The sequence below is a fragment of the Pongo pygmaeus genome, chromosome 5 (genome assembly GCF_028885625.2).
Source record: "Pongo pygmaeus isolate AG05252 chromosome 5, NHGRI_mPonPyg2-v2.0_pri, whole genome shotgun sequence".
In the NCBI taxonomy this organism is placed as follows: Eukaryota; Metazoa; Chordata; class Mammalia; order Primates; family Hominidae; genus Pongo; species Pongo pygmaeus.
In genome coordinates, this window is record NC_072378.2 from 110613812 (window position 1) to 110631493 (window position 17682).

Consider the following 17682-nt stretch of genomic DNA (forward strand, 5'->3'; position numbering starts at 1 on the left):
AGCGGGAGGAAGGGGCTCCCCGGCGGTGAGAGAAGGAAAATCTCCCACCACTGTAACTGTTGCCTCGGGCCGCGTGACCGACCACCTCCAGTCTTTTGTGGAGGGAACCCAGGATCCTGAAATCCTCGTGGCCGCAAGGACTCCCCACAGAGACAGAGGAGGGTCTCCGCCTATGGCCCCAGGCCTTCGCGATCTTGCTTCACCCACCACGACCCCACACTATTTCTGCGCTGTCTACATCCTCTTGCCTCCCGACCCCTGCACTCCCCTCTAACACCCCCAAAGGAAAAGCCAGAGGGAACAACCGCCTCCTGGTGGCGGTACGAGGTAGCGCACCGTCCAGCTCGGGTACGGCCGGCCAGTAACCTCGAAGCATGCGACGGTGTCTCTCTCCTTGCACCCCAGCCTCGTCTATGCAGCAAGAGACCAGGGACTTCACCAAAATCCCCCAACAATGGAACAGAAAGCCATGATGTTTTTAAGCAGAACCAGCGAAACCCAAGCCCCTCCTTCCTCTGGTGTTTTAGAACTACAAAGGAGTTGTGAAGAGGGTAGATAAAGGGTAGAAATCCATGAACCAGAGAGAATTATGAAGCCTTTGGGACGACTGGAGCAAGAAGAGAGAAAGTGCAAATAAACTACATTAGATCCAGTAGACGACAGAAAAATTTAAAAATCCCATGAATAACTTCATATCTATTAATTTGAAAATGTAAAGTAAAAAATGTAACCTACAAATTGATTCACAATGAATTAGAAAAACTGAAGAAACTAAGAAATGCTAAATAAACTAAAACTGTAGTTAAAAATCTTTCTGAGAAAACACCAACCACAGATGATCTTAGAGGCGAGTTCTCAAAATTTTCAACAGATTGTTTCAATATGATTCAAATACTGCCAAATAACAGAAAAAGATTAAATGCTCCAAACATATAAGGTCAACATAATGTTGGTAGCAAAACCAAAGAATGAAAAAGAAAAACTTCAGGCCAACCTTACTCATGAATATAGTTGTAAAAATATTAAACAAAATATTAGTAAACCAAATCCATCCAGATGGCTTAATATGAGAAAATCTATGGAAGTTTATCGCCATATGCACATACTAAAGAAGAAAATTATAAAATCATCTTGATAGATGCTGGGGAAAAAAAACAGCTGATAGAATTTAACACCCATTTATGATAAAAATTTTCAGCAAGTTAAGCTAGAAAAAAATCTACCTTAACCTGACAACAGGCACACACTAAAAACTAAGAAGGAAACATTAGAAATATTTCCTTTAAAATCAGAAATAATACAAGGATGCCTACTATCACCACTTCTAAAATCAACATTGTAATATAAACCTGGTACTATAAAACAATAATTAAAGGTATATAGATTGAAGGGCAGAAACAAAAGTATTGTTATTTGCAGATGCTATAATTATCTACATAGAAAACCAAAGTATTTACAGACAAATTGTTGGCAATAGTAACAGAGCTTAGCAAGATGTCTGGCTAACTGAATAATATGAAAGAGTCAATTGTATTTCTATATACCAGGAAAAAAAGAGCTAGGAAATATAATTTTTCAAAGGTAACACTTCTATAGCAAGAAAAACCATACAATGCCTACGAATAAATATATCAAAGAATGTACAAGATTGGTATGCAGAACACCATGAAATCTTATCTTTTTTTTTTTTTTTTTTTTTGAGAAGGAGTCTCGCTCTGTCGCCCAGGCTGGAGTGCAGTGGCACGATCTGGGATGACTACCATCTCTGCCTTCCAGGTTCAAGCGATTCTCCTGCCTCAGCCTCCTGAGTAGCTGGGATTACAGGCGTGTGCTACCACACCTGGCTAATTTTTGTTTTTTTGTTTTGTTTTGAGACGGAGTCTTGCTCTGTCGCCCAGGCTAGAGTGCAGTGGCGCGATCTCGGCTCACTACAAGCTCCGCCTCCCGGGTTCACGCCATTCTCCTGCTTCAGCCTCCTGAGTAGCTGGGACTACAGGTGCCCGCCGCCATGCCTGGCTAATTTTTTGTATTTTTAGTAGAGACGGGGTTTCACCGTGTTGGTCAGGCTGGTCTCGAACTCCTGACCTTGTGATCTGCTTGGCCTCCCAAAGTGCTGGGATTACAGGCATGGGCCACTGTGCCTGGCCGAAACCTTATCTTAAATGACATTTTGAAAGTCTTAAATAAATTAACCCATATATATATATAGATAAGATTTGATAGAGTAAAAAAAAATCAATTCTCCCCATACTTATCTGTAAATTCCATTTACAGTAATTTCCATCAAAATCCCATCAGGGATTTTGTTCCTATGGAACAAATTGATCAGTGGGATAGAGCAGAGACCCTCAATGGAATCATGATACCGAGAGAAAGGAAACCTGAGATCAGTAGAGAAAGGAGGATCTGTTCAATAAATGGTGTTGGTACAACAAGTTATCTAAATGTGGAAAAAATCAATTAAATGAATCTTCACCTCATACCATAAACACATCAATTTTAGGCAGATTAAAAAAATAAATGTGAAAAAGCAAAACTTTAAAACTTTTGGAAAAAAATATAGAACATCTTTTTGATCCTAAGTTAGGGAAGAATTTCTTAAACAAGATACAAAAAAAACCCTAATAATAAAAGAAAAGACTGATAAATTTGGCTGTATTAAAATAACTTCCAATTATCAAAAGATAAAGAAAATAAATGACAAAGCACAAACTGGCAGAAATATATGCAACACATATAAGCAACAAAGATTTAGTATCCAAAATAGAGAACTCTTACAAGTCAATATGAAAAACAACAAAATAGAAAAATGGGCAAAATGTCTGAACAGGCATTTAACTAAAGTACAGACAGGTTTAACCAATACACATATAAAAAAAGTTCAACCTCATCAATAATGAGGGAAATATAAATTAAGATCACAATAACATACCATTTTATACCTACTAGATGGGTTCAAAATTTAGAACTACTGAATAGGAAGTAGGTCAGTCAGAATTCCAGTACATAGCTGGTGGCAGAATAGTTATTGGTACAACTTCTTTGGAAAACAATTTGGCATGACCTTGCAAAAGGAACAACTGTATATAGCCTTTGAATCAGTAATTCCATTTTTAAAAATGCCAGATTACAATTTTTTAAAAAAATTGTGGTAGAGTCACACAATGAATTTTAAAACAGCAATAAAAAAATCACTGAATTACAAATAAATGTAAAACCATGTTCAAATCTTAGAAGCATTATGTTGGGTGAAAAAAAAGCAAGATTTAAGACTATATAGAACAGGATGCCATTTCATAAAGCTTAAAATCAGACAAAGCTAAGGAATATACTGTTTAGACATTTATAAAAATGTGATAAATCTATCTTTAAGTAGAAGAAAGTAATAGATTAAAAATCCAGGATATATGTTACCTCTTGGGAGGAGTCAGGAGGACAGAATGGGGGAAACATAAACATAAGCATGCTACTGGTAATCTTCCACTTACTGGGTAAAGTGACAGGTTCTCTTATGCATGCTACTGGTAATCTTCCACTTACTGGGTAAAGTGACAGGTTCTCAACAGTTCACTGTATTTTTATGCTTTATAACATCCATAAATATTCCAAATATTCTTGTATATGTATCATATAATAACAAAGACAAAAAATAAAGCAAGGCATGGGGACAGGCATTATTGGGAGTGGGTTGGGAGGGTATAATTGTCAGCATTATTTAAGCATTATTTTAGATTCTTCAGAGAAAACCTCTTTGAGAAGATAACATTTGGGATAACACCTGAGTCATCTGGGTGTCTAAGGGAAGGGCAGTCCTGGCAGACGGAGGAGTAAGCTGGAAGGCCCAAAGCAAAAGGGGGGATACCTGGAGACAAGACTAAGGAGAATAGGATGGGTCAGGAAAAATAGAGTGCTACAGCGATGGTAATTATAAAGAGAGGAAACCCAAGGAAGGGCTTGCTTGCTGTTTCAAATGGTTCTGTTTTCATCCATTTCATTTTAGTACCAGAATTGGGCAGGTTCTTGAGCACCTTCTGGCCTGTGCTTTGGCAGCTGGGGAGGACTGCTACTGCTACAAGGTTTGCAGGAGGGCAAGGGCAAGGGCAAGGTCATGGTGTTTAGAGCAGTTAGGAAAAACTTGGGTGAGCCAGCAGACTGGCTAATGAGAGAAAGAGCAAAGAGGTCAATGTAAGAACAGGAGAGTAAGGACCAGAAATCAAGAGGTCAGGCAAAGGATTGGGAAGGGGGTTGTCAATTATGCAGAATCACATAACTTGGAGAGACTTCGGGTTTTACATGACTAGAATTATCATCACTTGTTATATTACCTTCTGTCTTATCCACAATTTTTAAATAGTTGAAATAGATCTACTATCTACCTATCCGTCTAACACCTATCTATGTATCTGTCTGTCTATCTATCTTCCTCCTGCCCAATTTCTGATGGCAGAGGATTTGAAGAGACTATCACTTCTAGTACACTAAGTATTTCTATAATGTTTGATTTTGTCTATTTTGGTCTTGCTTATAATTAGAGAAATGGCATTTTAAAACATATAATAAAAAATAGGCCAGGCATGATGGCACACTCTGTAATCCCAGTACTTTGGGAGGCCAAGAAGGGCAGATCACTTGCGCTCAGGAGTTTGAAACCAGCCTGGGCAACATGGCGAAAACCCCATCTCTTAAAAAAATACATTCGTATTCCTGGATTTGGTTTACTAGTATTTTGTTTAATATTTTTACAACTATACTCATAGGTGAGGTTGACCTGAAATTTTTATTTTTCATGCTTTGTCTGGTTTTGCTATCAAGATTATACTGGCTTTCTAGAATATGTTTGGAGCATTCCCTCTTTCTCTATTATTTGGCAATGTTTGAATAATATCAAAACAATCAGTTGAAAATTTTGAGAACCTGCCTCTAAGATCATCTGGGGTTGATGTTTTCTCAGAAAGATTTTTAACTACAGTTTTAGTTTATTTAGCATTTCTTAGCTTCTTCAGTCTAAGAAAGCAATAATAAATAAATAAATCAAGCAAGCAAAGGAAAATAAAGGGAGGTTGGAGGAACAAGAGTCAATGAAAGTGATTCTCTGTGAAGGGAGAATCACTTGAACCCAGGACGTGGAGGTTGCAGTGAGCTGAGATCACGCCATTGCACTCCAGCCTGGGCAACAGAGCGAGATCCTGTCTCAAAAAACAAACAAACAAACAAACAACAACAACAAAAACAAAAACAAAGAAAAAAAGAGAAAGATCCTGTGAAGGAACATCAAAGGTAAGAAAACCAAGCAAGTAAAAAATAAATAAATAATTAAGCTAAAAAAGAAAACAAAGGTAAGAAAACCTAGATAGCACAGGGTTCTCGAAGCTCAGAGAACCTAAAAAGTAGCCATCAGGTGCAACATAATGAAAGCTGAGAAGGCTTTTGGAACGGACAATTGGGTCATAGGTGATTCCAAAAAAATAATTTCTGTGCATTTACAGAAGCTAGACACAGTAAATGAGATCCAAATAAATAGGGAAAAGGTAAAGGCACATTTTAGAATACACTTTTGAAAGCCTTAGTGAGAATGGGATCTCTAGGGGACATAACAATTTTTTTAATTGTAAAATTATCAAATAAGCTATTTTATTTTTTAAATTATTTTTCATTCCTTAAGTTTGAGCTTAAACCCTTTAAAAATAAAGATAGTAAGATAAAAACACTGAGAAGTATGAGATCTGAGAGCAAAAATTGCTTCATGTAAGAAATGAACATAGATTATAAGCTGCTGAATGCAAGTAGTACAGGAAGGTGGTTTTAGATCACTCAGCTATCTCTTGATAGAAGTTCTTACAGTCACACTATGTCGAAACAGAGAATATGAGCAACACAATGGAATGAAGACACAGAGAGAAAAGAGGAATATCTCTTTTCTAGTATTGAAGTTAGTAGAGAATATCTTTGATTTAACATACTTGAAGCCTATGGAAGCTCTAAGTGTGGACTCCCCATGTAAAGTCTGAGATGAGGGCAGAGGCAGTGACATCATTTAGGGGAGTCGTAGCTTATGAGCTCTTTTGCACAGTTTGAGAACAGAATCTAAGCTTGGGCAGTAATCACAGAGAAGGGCTCCTGTAGTCAAGTTAAGACCTGGAATTGCAGAGGGAAGTCATTTTTAAATATGCATTTCTTTACTGGGATTGCCTGATCCCTTTAGAACAAGTAAATAAATGTTAAGGTCTCAAGATACTTGATGTTTCAAAATATGAATGATAACAAAATGAACAATATAATCACCATCAAAGCGTGTTTAATTTTTCAAAGCATTTCACATCCATCATTTCATCTTTCTTAATGGAAATATTCAAGGGTATACAAGGCTATGGGTCAAGTCTCAGGGCAACTCCAGCCAATCCTCAAGATTCTATACTAAGTTGTGTTTGCAGATGTTATGCTTAATTTTCAAAAGACTAACTTTAATGGTGATTAATTTTAGTGAAAATATATGCTTTTTTAAAAAAAAAAAAAGAAAGAAAACTACAGTTCACGCATACACGCCTTCACCCACATAAAAAACCTAAAAGGATGAAGAAAGGATACCAAAATTGTTCTGACCTAGTTACATCCCAATTAACACAGACTATGCTTTACTAAAACTCCTCTTCTTACTGTGAACACAAAATGCCAGCTGTGAAAGAAAGTGATACTGCTGGGTTTGCACACTTTGGTTACCATAGAAACAGTAGAAATGGCAAGAGTTGGAGGCCTCGCATTTAAGTTATCAGCAATAAAATCAGATAGATAAACCAATGCCCAGGGTTCATTTTAGTTAAATTGTATTTTAAAGGCAAAAGTAAGGGAAATAATGTGATAAGTAATATGATTACTCAGAAGCTACTCCTGAAATATCTGCATTTTAGCAGAATTTACTTAATGCTTGAATTTATATTCATGATACTTTACATGTACTCCAGATTTGCTTTTTCCTTCTATAGAATCAATTTTTTCATAGGGTTAAATATATTTCAGTTAATTGGCACATTATGAGTAGCACAGCCTAAAGATACACAATCTTTCTACTACATTTGCTTTCTCCCACCCCAAGACATCTGGGACAAAAATATGAAACTCATAATATGACTCTTATCAGTACCAATAAAGAGAGAAAAAGACAAACACAATTGTCTACAATCCTGAATAACAGGAACAGAGACAATCAGAATATCAATCGTAGTAGTTTCTGAAACAATGAACAGTGCAGGCTTGATATTAATGGCTACAACTATACTTTTATTTAAATATTGTTAGTGGTGACACAACTTTCCTCACATTTGATACCAATGTACATTCCCAGGAAAAAACCCTCAGTTCATGCTCCTTTCTTTATACTGTTCTTCATTGTTTACCCTGAACAAATAAGATTCTGCACTGTAACAAATAGGGCAAAGAACTACCTAAGAATAAAATCTATGCCTTTTTCTTCTTTTTTTCTTAAGCAAACAGTTATTTGCTAATAGCATTAGTCTATCATAACTGCTTACCCCTTAAAACAACTTCATTGATTAGATAGGAGATGATTTAAAATATGGAGAATCTGATCATTGTGGTTGCAACTTCCTAGAGGGCAGGGAGAGTCATTCTGTCACAACTTTATATGTCTGCTGAGAATTAGGTACATACTGTGTTTAATACATATTTGTTGAATGAGTAAACAAATAAGTGAATGAGCTAAATTGCCAGTGGTTTGTACTCATAATCCATCCAGCTATGGGGTAAGGTATGAGTGTCCTCTGAGAGGCAAGTTCCCAATCTGAAAAGAAGATGGCTGCGTGCAGTGGCTCATGCCTGTAATCCCAGAACTTTGGGAGGCCAAGGCAGGCAGATCACCTGAGGTCAGGAGTTCGAGACCAGCCTGACCAACATGGAGAAAACCCACCTCTACTAAACATACAAAAAAATTAGCTGTGCATGGTAGTGCATGCCTGTAATCCCAGCTACTCCGGAGGCTAAGGCAGGAGAATCACTTGAACCCGGGAGGTGGAGGTTATGGTGAGCAAGATCATGCCATTGCATTCCAGCCTGGGCAATAAGAACAAAACTCTGTCTCAAAAAAAAAAAAAAAAAAAAAAAAAAAAAGAAAAGAAGTTGAAGGAAACTAGAGTAAATACCCCAAAACATGCCAAGCTCACTTCTGAATAAGGGTTTTTAAAAGTTATTATTTTACTTTACTCTGGGGTTTCAAAAATCCTCGATAGGCCGGGCACGGTAGCTCATGCCTGTAATCCCAGCACTTTGGGAGGCTGAGGTGGCTGGATCACGAGGTCAGGAGTTCGAGACCAGCTTGGCCAACATAGTGAAACCCTGTCTCTACTAAAAATACAAAAATCAGTCGGGCATGGTGGCACGCACCTGTAGTCCTAGCTACTTGGGAGGCTGAGGCAAGAGAATTGCTTGAACCCAGGAGGCAGAGGTTGTGGTGAGCCGAGATCGCGTCACTGCACTCTAGCCTGGGCAACAGAGCAAGACTCCATCTCAAAAAAAATAAATAAATAAAAATAAAAATCCTCTATATGCTAATGGCCCCCAAATCTATACCTCTAGGTCTCTAACTTTCCATATATCTCAGAGATATGTTGACTGTGGCCATCACCACAGTCACCTCAAACTCAACTTGTCCAAACTAAATTTTTACTTTTCCCTGTCAAAACTCCTCTTTTTTTGGTTAATCCTTTCTCAGTCACAAAGTCAACAAAAGCAGAAGTCTGAACTTGCATTGACGCTCTCCTTTCTCCCTCAAATCTAACCAATCCTCAGATCTGACTACTTACATCCTACACTTTTGTCAACTTTCTCCCCTCCTCTCAATTCGGATCACCTCTGTCATAGTTCAGGCCTTCCTTATTTCTCCACCAGCTGACTTCAACCACCTGATAAGGCTACTATCCCTATGTCCTCAAACCAACTCTCCATAGCCCTGTCTGAGTGTTCTTTCTTTAACAAAAACCTGACCAGCTCAGGAAACTGGACACAGGAAAAATCCACACTTCTAAACAGCACAACTAAGATCCACCATAATCTGGTCCTCTTTCTCCTGCCTCTTCTTTTACTACTTCTTGCCTTGTCCCAGTAATATAAAGTGCTTGTACTTTCTTCTCTATGCCCTTATTCATACTCCTCTGCCTGGAATGCTCCCCCCACCCGCCTCTCTTCATCTTACCAATTTCTATGAATCCTTTCCTATTCAGCTCAGTATGAATTGTCCAAGGTACTTAGTACCTTATGCTTAGCTGATCCTTGAATGTACCTCATAATTTCTTTTGTAAATCTTGTTGCTTTATGATTATGTTTGTTGGCTCTTCCCCACCATGCACTCATTGGGGGAAGGGATTGTATTTATTAACTCTGTATTCCCAGTACCCAGCATACTATCTGGTACATATTAAGAAGCCAAATATGTTTGTAATGCAAATATTCTGTATTTTATCTGTAAACCAGTACTTCCCCCCACAGAAATCCAGTTATAAATAAATAGCTAAAAATGACAATTAGGTTCCATAATTACATTAGTGTCATAACTTTAGGTATACTGTAGGCTAAATAGGTCTTTCTATTCAGAGACTCTAACTACTGTTTAAAATGTTATGTCTAATGAAAATGCCATTCCAGTTTGAAATTATGTATTTACAACTATATGTAGGCTATCTGTAAATGAGGAGAAACCTGCAATATTAAACGCTATGATTAATTTCATTTTAGCTTAAACTGGTTTAACAGTATCTGTAATATAACACCTATGTTGATCAAACTTCAGTATTCACAGTAAACAATGCTTGCCAACCCAGCACTGCCAACAGTTAACAATGTGTTTCTTTGTCTTTCAGGAGTAGTTACTGGCCTTAACAACAGAGATAAGGTTTTCTTTTCTCTAACAAGAGCCAATAAAAAGCAACCATTGTAAAAAGTTCAATGCAAAACAAATACATGTATGTAGAAGGCTATTTACCTAATTGACTTAAAGGTCATTATGTGAGTATAATCAAGATATATTCCACATTAACATCCATGGCAGGAATAATGCTACAAAGGTATTCAGATTTATTCCTGTTCATTAACAAGCACAATTCATCCTTAGAGAAGCAACACGGGTAGAGAGTAGCTTTCTATTTATGTTTGGAATACCCACATCCAAATCAAATAATTTGGTCTTATTATCATGAGAAATTAAGAACGTCAGAGATAGAAATTCTCAGACTGAGCCCTCTTGTTTTACTGATGAAGAAAGAGAGGCCCAGAGAAGAGAAAGACCTACAACTTGACCAAGTTCACTCTGTGCGGAGAGTAGCAGGTCCAGATGAAAACCCAGTTCTCTCAGAGATGCACTCCAAGCCAGAGTTTTGAGAGCCACAGCACTCTGGGAAAATGAATAGTACTTAACTGATTATGGCCTTCCCTATGGAAGACTTCTACCCGATGTGTGCTTAGTTGAGAATATGATCCCACAAAATAACTATCATATGTATCTCTTGGTAAAATGAATCATCAGTCCTTGCATGCAAGATTCCCTTATTCTTATAAGGTATCTATGTTGCTAGTCTAATAGAATACCTGTGGTGTTAATTACCCAGGTATACATTTATCAAAACTCATGAATTTGTAATTAAAATGGGTGTACCTTACTGTATATAAATTCCACCTCAATAAAATTTAATAAAATAGCATGCCTAAATTGATTCTTCAGTAATAGCCAAAGGCCTCAAAGTACTGGGGCTCTGTCTGTAGCCTTTGGTTCTCAACTAGTTCCTGCCATTGTTATCAATGTGGGATGTATCTTAATTAGACCCTCTTAGTGACCTTGAAGTTAGTTTGGTAAATAGTCTTCTTAATACATGTGTTTGTCAGCACAGGCCACTAAAACTTTATGCTTAAGTCAGTGATTATCAAATGAGCCCTGTCCCTGAGTTAAACCTTAAGAGACTTTGTATGTCACTGTGAGTCAAACCATGGCTCCTTGCAAGCTGGCCCTCTTGGAAGTGGGATTCTTGGTGTGTACCCTCTCACTATGGAATAACTGGTGGAGCATTAATTCAAACTGACAGATAGATGTGCAGGACTCTGTTGAAAGCTCCAACTACAGGGCTATGAACTCAGATGATTAAAAAAACTGTCATGCCAAAAAGAAAAATCATAGCCCATGTCTAGAAAACACATCAATATTACCTTCTTACATATGTAAGGTGTGTGTCACCATATCCAGAGCACTGTAAGAAACATTGTGTCTGATCTTCACAAGGCCTGTGTAGAGGCAGCAAGACAGGAGCATGGATGGCATCACTACCATCAAAGGCCTCCAGACTGCAGACATGAATGGCTAAGCCATAGACTATGAAGGACTCAGCTTTAAGGAACTTGTTAGGAACCAGAGGTCACTGGCAGGAACACTGGTATGATTCTTCAGCATGACAAGATTTGCAATTGTCCAAAATCACCTAAAATAGCAGGTCAGAAGATATCCAGGCCATACTTTGCTTTTTGATTGCTAACTATGCATTTTAAAAGAAATCAGAATGATTAAGTCATATTGAAATACTACTTCTTGTCATAATCCTCTTTAAGTAGAATGTTAACTGATAAATCAAATAAAAATAACAAATAATTAAGTCATTTGACTAGCATGGAATTGCTACCTCCAAAGCCTCTCTTAGTAATATATCATTCAAGAAGAAGAATGAAAAGTACATTTGAAGCAGTTGCTAATTGTGATCTCATTTAATCAAGCTTTTTAAAAACTTCCATATTTTAAATATGAAGACTTGGCAAAAATATTTGTAATATTTAAATATAAACAGGATAAAACACAGCCTACTTTTTTTGTTTTAACACCAGGAGGCATATTTCACATATCTACACTAGATCTCTGCTTTGTAAAGCTGAAGGGGCTAGGAAGAGTATGAGACGATAGGCATTCTGGGGGGAAAAAGAGGTTAAAGAAAGGGCATCTTTGGATTACTGGCAGGATCAAGAAAGAATGTAGAAAGGAAATGAGATATTCAGGAAGTCTGGAGCTGCATTCAGGAACTTTGGTGGAACTGAGGGTCAACAACCATATAAATTACTTCCCAGTATTCCCCATTTTACAGATGAGTAAACTAAGGCTTAAGGATCAAAATCTTAGAAATAAGTTTTTAAAGTGTAGGTTCTCAAAGTTTCTATATCTTAAGGACTAAGTAAGGCTAAAACTCTAGAGAACGATATTAAATGCCTGCAAAATGCTGGCATAATGGTTACAGTAAGATTTTAAGGGTTTTGCCTTATCAGGCCCTATTTAGCAGAGACAAAATTAAAGACCTGCTGTATCTCCTTGTCAGACAACTTATGAAGAGAAGCTATGCTGCATGCAGAGATTTCTGAGCACTTATTTTAATCAAATGTTCAGGAAGATGAACAGTACAGCATTTTTCTTACAGCTGAGTGAAAATAGAGGGTGGTCTTTGACTTTTGCATACATAGTATTAGACTTTCATACAGAGATATCTTCACTCTCTTCAGCTAAAGGGCTTTTTCATGTTTCTGCATAGTGTCCTTTCAATGCCTCTTGGCTAGCTATTACAATTCAGCAGAAATACCAGCCTTGGAAAACAATGTTTTGCCATTATTTAAAATGTTCTTCGCATTTTTGCCTCTGCTTTACACAAAATAGAATATACAAATAAGAAAGTACTAATACTAGTGATAAGCACAGGCCTCAGACTGCATAAAAAGATGGAAATGTCTAGGTATGTTCAAAATAATAAATTCTGGACCTCAATTGAATACATCCTCTGAACTTAAGTGGATTAAACCTGTGGTTCGACAGCAGGGAGGGGAAGAAGAGGAGGGGAAGAAGAGGAGGGGAGAGGAGAGGAGGGGAAAATTAGGACACATATTTTGAATTCTGAAAATCACTGAACAATGTTTCTGAAAGGGAAGAGATAACTAGTACATTATAACTATTTTTTAGCTCTTTCCAACCAGAACTGCCACTAGATCATATCATCCATGTAACTTTTACACATGAAAAAATTATATATGAAAGGTGGGGACTTTTTGCATTTTCTACATTGCAATTCTCACTAAATAAAAAATGACAATAACAGGATCCAGGTATCATTTAATTTTTGCTCTGTTTTGTTTTTCAGAGACAGGGTCTATGTTACGCAAACTGGACTGGAACTCTTGGGCTCAAGGTATCTTCCCACCTTATCCTCTTGAGTAGCTGGGACTGCAGGCATGTGCCATCACAGCTAGCCCCAAATATCATTTAAAAGCTTCCTCAACTCTGATAGTGAAACAGGATATTTCCCTGACCCCTTTGCAGGCTGGAACTGGAGTGCACAGGTGCCAGCAGGGGCGAACTCCACTCACTCGACCTGCTCTCAGGAGGGGGAGCATGCAGGCGAGTGGGTACAGGAGCTAGGGAAAGTGTTTTTGAGTGCCAGCAGGAGCAAAACTCTGTGCGGGGCCCATGGCAGTGTCTAAGGGGTGTGCCCATGACCCCTTAAGCCACAGAAGGATGGTACAGTGCCCTTTTAGCTTTGCCATCTGTAGACAGCTTAAGTGTTAACAGCTCACTGGAGGGTTGCTGTGACAGCCTTTTGCAACTGCACTCATGGAACCCGAGTTCTTGTCCAGCATCCAGCAGGAATGAGGTCACCTGGGCAAACTGAAGATGGTAAATGTAGGGGATTTGGTTGCCAATAAAAGTGGCTCTCAGCAGGAAGGGGAGCTGAAAAGGGGATGGAGCAGGAAGCTAATCTTCCCCCAAAGTCCAGCCATCTCCAACTGGACTCTTCTCCAAAGCTACACCATCAAGCTGTCCTTCTGAAGTCAGCTGCTTATCTCTAATATGCAACCAGTCTCCGACCTCCAGCTGCTTCTCCTCCTCTCTGCCGGCTGAGCCTGAGGTTTTTATGGGCACAGGATGGGGAGCAGGGCAAGTCATGGGTGGTTTTGGAAAAGGCAACATTCAAGTGGGAAAACAGGGATGTAAGTTCTCACTCTGGGCCACAGTATCAGGCCTTTAGGCTTGAGGGTAGGAACTTCACCAGGGACCCACCCTCTTCTGCCCAGAATTTCCCTGCCTCCTGTCCCTATCAATAGGTAGCTTCAGACATAGTTTCCAATCTTTCCCACCTCCTGGTATACACACTATTGTGTAAACTCCTCTCCTTGAGTGTGGACTATACCTAATAACTTGCTTCTAGTGAAGAGAATACAACAAAAGTAATGCAATTTCACTTCCATTACTAGATTACAGAAGACTGACTTTCATCTTATTAATACTCTCTCTCTTGCCTTCTTGCTCGCTCACTCTGGTGAGCAAAACTGCCATCTTGTGAGATGCTCTATGAAGAAGCTCATGTGGCAAGGAACTTCACCTCATGAACTGATAGATGAAGGTTTCCACCCATCAGCTCAGGAGGAAATGAATCCTGCCAACAACCAAATGAGCGAGCTAGGAAAGGGATTCTTTCCAGTCAAGCTTTGAGATCACTACCTCCTCTTAAAAGACCTTGAAACAAAGGACCCAGGTAAGCCACACATGGATTCCTGACCCACAAAAGCTGTGAAATAATAAATGTTGTTTAAGCCACTAAGTTTGGGGTTAATCTGTTACACCACGACAGATAATTGACACAGAATTAAAATATACATCGCCAACATATCATAACCTAGAATGCTGTTGAAAATCCAATAAGTATTCTGTCTGAATACACAGGTGTCACAAGAAAGCAAAATCAACAAACCAAAACTACAATTTGTTGCCAATTAGTATGAAAAAATATCCAAAGTCATATAATATATAGATGGTTCCCAACTTACAATGGATCAATGTATTGATCTTTCAACTTTAGGATGGTGCAAAAGCAATACACATTCAGTAAGCTCCTTAACTTACAAAGAGGTTACTTCTGGATAAGCCCACTGTATGTTGAAGATACTAGAAGTTAAAAACATACTTTTGCCTTATAATATTTTCAACTTATGATGGTTCTATTGAGATGTAACTCTATGAAAAATTGGGGAATATCTGTACTTTCCTCTGCAACTAGAATATCTATTACAACATTTCTTTTTTATTTTATTTTATTTATTTATTTAGAGATGGGGTCTCATTATGTTGCCAGACAGGAGTATAGTGGCTATTCACAGATACAAACAGCACACTACAGCCTTGTACCACTGGCCTCAAGCAATCTTCCCACCTCAGCCTTTGGAGTAGCTGGGACTACAGGTATGTGCCACCCTACCCAGTTTGCATCATTTCCTTTAATCAAATGAAGAAATCATATCTGACTCAAAGTATTGGCAAGGTTTTTTGTTACTTCATTCTGATAGACCTCTAATAGAATAAGTTTTTAGTTCTGTGACAGAAGTAACAGCTACTAGACATTTTAATAGCTGTTAATTAACAACAAAAGCCAAAAGATTCCTGAATACAAAATTATTTTCTCTCTCAACTGGATCTCACAAAATTTTGATATACTGTACCATGTTTGCAGATCATATACTTATTTGTGCCCACAGACTTCAAAAGACTGTAAATTCACCCACTAATGTGAAAAGAGCTTTGGGATGGAAACTCCACACATATTTTTTGATTTATTTTTATTTATTTATTTTTTTGGGGGGGACTGAGTCTCTCGCTCTGTTGCCTAGGCTGGAGTGCAGTGGCATGATCTCAGCTCACTGCAATCTCTGCCTCCTGGGTTCAAGCGATTCTCCTGTCTCAGCCTCCCAAGTAGCTGAAATTACAGGCATGTGCCACCACACCCAGCTAATTTTTGTATTTTTAGTAGAGACGGGGTTTCACCATATTGGCCAGGCTGGTCTCAAACTCCCGACCTCAGGTGATCCGCCCGCCTCGGCCTCCTGAAGTGCTGGGATTACATGCATGAGCCACCGCACCTGGCCTCCACACATATTTTTTAAAAGACAGACCTAAGTTTGGGGCCCTAAAGCATTCATTCAAATCCTTCATTCAATAAAGACTTGGTGCTTATTGTGTACTAGGTTCTGGGATATGATAATGAAAAAGAAATAGTCTAACTGATAGTTCAGTTTATATCACTGATCTAGTAGCAAGATTCTGAAATGAAGGAGTCATAAATCCACTTAATAATATTATCATTTAGCTGGCATTTCTCTATCATTGCTAAAGAATAATGTGAAATTGCCAGATGCCTTGCTGAAATTCAATTCAAATAACTTATGAGCACAAACAATATGCCAATGCTGGGACTACAAAAATTATTGAGATATGAACCTTGCTCTCAAGAAGCTCATAATTTTGAAAAAGAGATAAACTATATCTTGGCATTCTTCCAATCTACCAAATAGTAATCCCATAAAAATAAGTCATCCTATATTTCATTTTCTTACTCTTAGCTATATCCTGCTATAAAATTAAAATACATCTTTTCTCCCTTGGTGTTTACAAGTTCCAAATATTTATAGACTTATGCCTCTACTTCACTGTCTCTCAGCCAAGATGAACATATTTAGCTCTCTTTCTCCTTTCCTTTTAAAGCAATTCCTCATTTTAAGTTATTTTTGGTGACTTTATTTACATTCTCTATTTCTGTATTAAATTCTAGGATTCGAATGACATAATTAAAATATTGATTCAGATATAAAATCAATCATAATGAAAAACACCAACCTTTATGATGATGTAATGCCTCTGTGTGTGATGTCCAAAACACTGGCTTTCATTTACTTTAAATTTTTTATATTATACTGTAAATTTATATTTACTCTAACACATTTAATTATATGGATTTTCCAGGTTTCTCACATCAAATGAAATTTAGAGATGGTGAGCACTCAGTTGTGACTATCAAATAGTGTAAAGCCAAATTTCTTACAGCAATAGAAAATGAAGCATTAAGAAAAACAAAACTAGTCATTGACTACAACAGCAACTCTTAAGCTCACAAAACATAATTTTTCAAATGTCTCCATCATCCTCTTTTTAAGACCATATTCATATTTCATATACTTTATATTTCTGTATCTACTACAGAATGTATTTATAAAGCAAGCATACAGTTTAAATCTACTCCTGAAAGTACTTTGGCAAAACCATGACAATATGGCACAGATATCAGGACTCAAGATTAGTGAATCAAGAATTGAAGAGGCTATCACAGACGAGATTCCTGTTGGTTCAAAGTTTCTTTTTCTTTTTCTTCAGACAGGGTCTCGATTTGTTGCCCAAGGCTGGAGTGGAGCGCAGTGGTACAATCACGGCTCACTGCAGCTTTGACCTCCTGGGCTAAAGCAGTCCTCCCACTTCAGCCTCCTCAGTAGCTGAAACTACAGGCATGCACCACCACACCCAGTTAACTTTTTATTTTTTGTAGAGATGGGGTCTCACTATGTTGCTCAGGCTACTCTTCAACTCCTGGGCTCAAGTGATCCTCCTGCCTTGGCCTTTGAACGTGCTGAAATTACAAGCATGAGCCACCATGCCCAGTCAGTTCAAAATTTCAAATCTTATTAGAGTTACTCACTTGAGGAGTTGGAGGCATTCAGTAAATGTGTGGCTAAAATATAAACCAGTGCTATACTATGTAAGAACCATATTCAGAATGCATTTTCAACATTGTGTTCATGCCACTGATGAGGTAATAATAATCAGTGGTGGCTTTTCTAGTG

The 17682-nt window shown here is 38.0% G+C and overlaps 1 protein-coding gene across 11 annotated transcripts in view; it reads right to left on the bottom strand.

Annotated features, from left to right (window-relative positions):
• Positions 1–17682, bottom strand: part of CDK19 (cyclin dependent kinase 19) — a 209361-nt gene that overhangs the window by 38220 nt on the left and 153459 nt on the right. Inside the window, exon 1 of one of the 11 annotated variants that reach the window (XM_054493628.2) lies at positions 337–415. The exons of 9 other annotated variants lie outside the window; for them this stretch is intronic. The gene's annotated coding sequence lies outside the window, so the exon portion shown is untranslated. Of the gene's footprint in view, positions 1–336; positions 416–17682 lie in introns of those variants that run through there. One more of the 11 variants, XM_054493631.2, reaches the window with a different exon arrangement.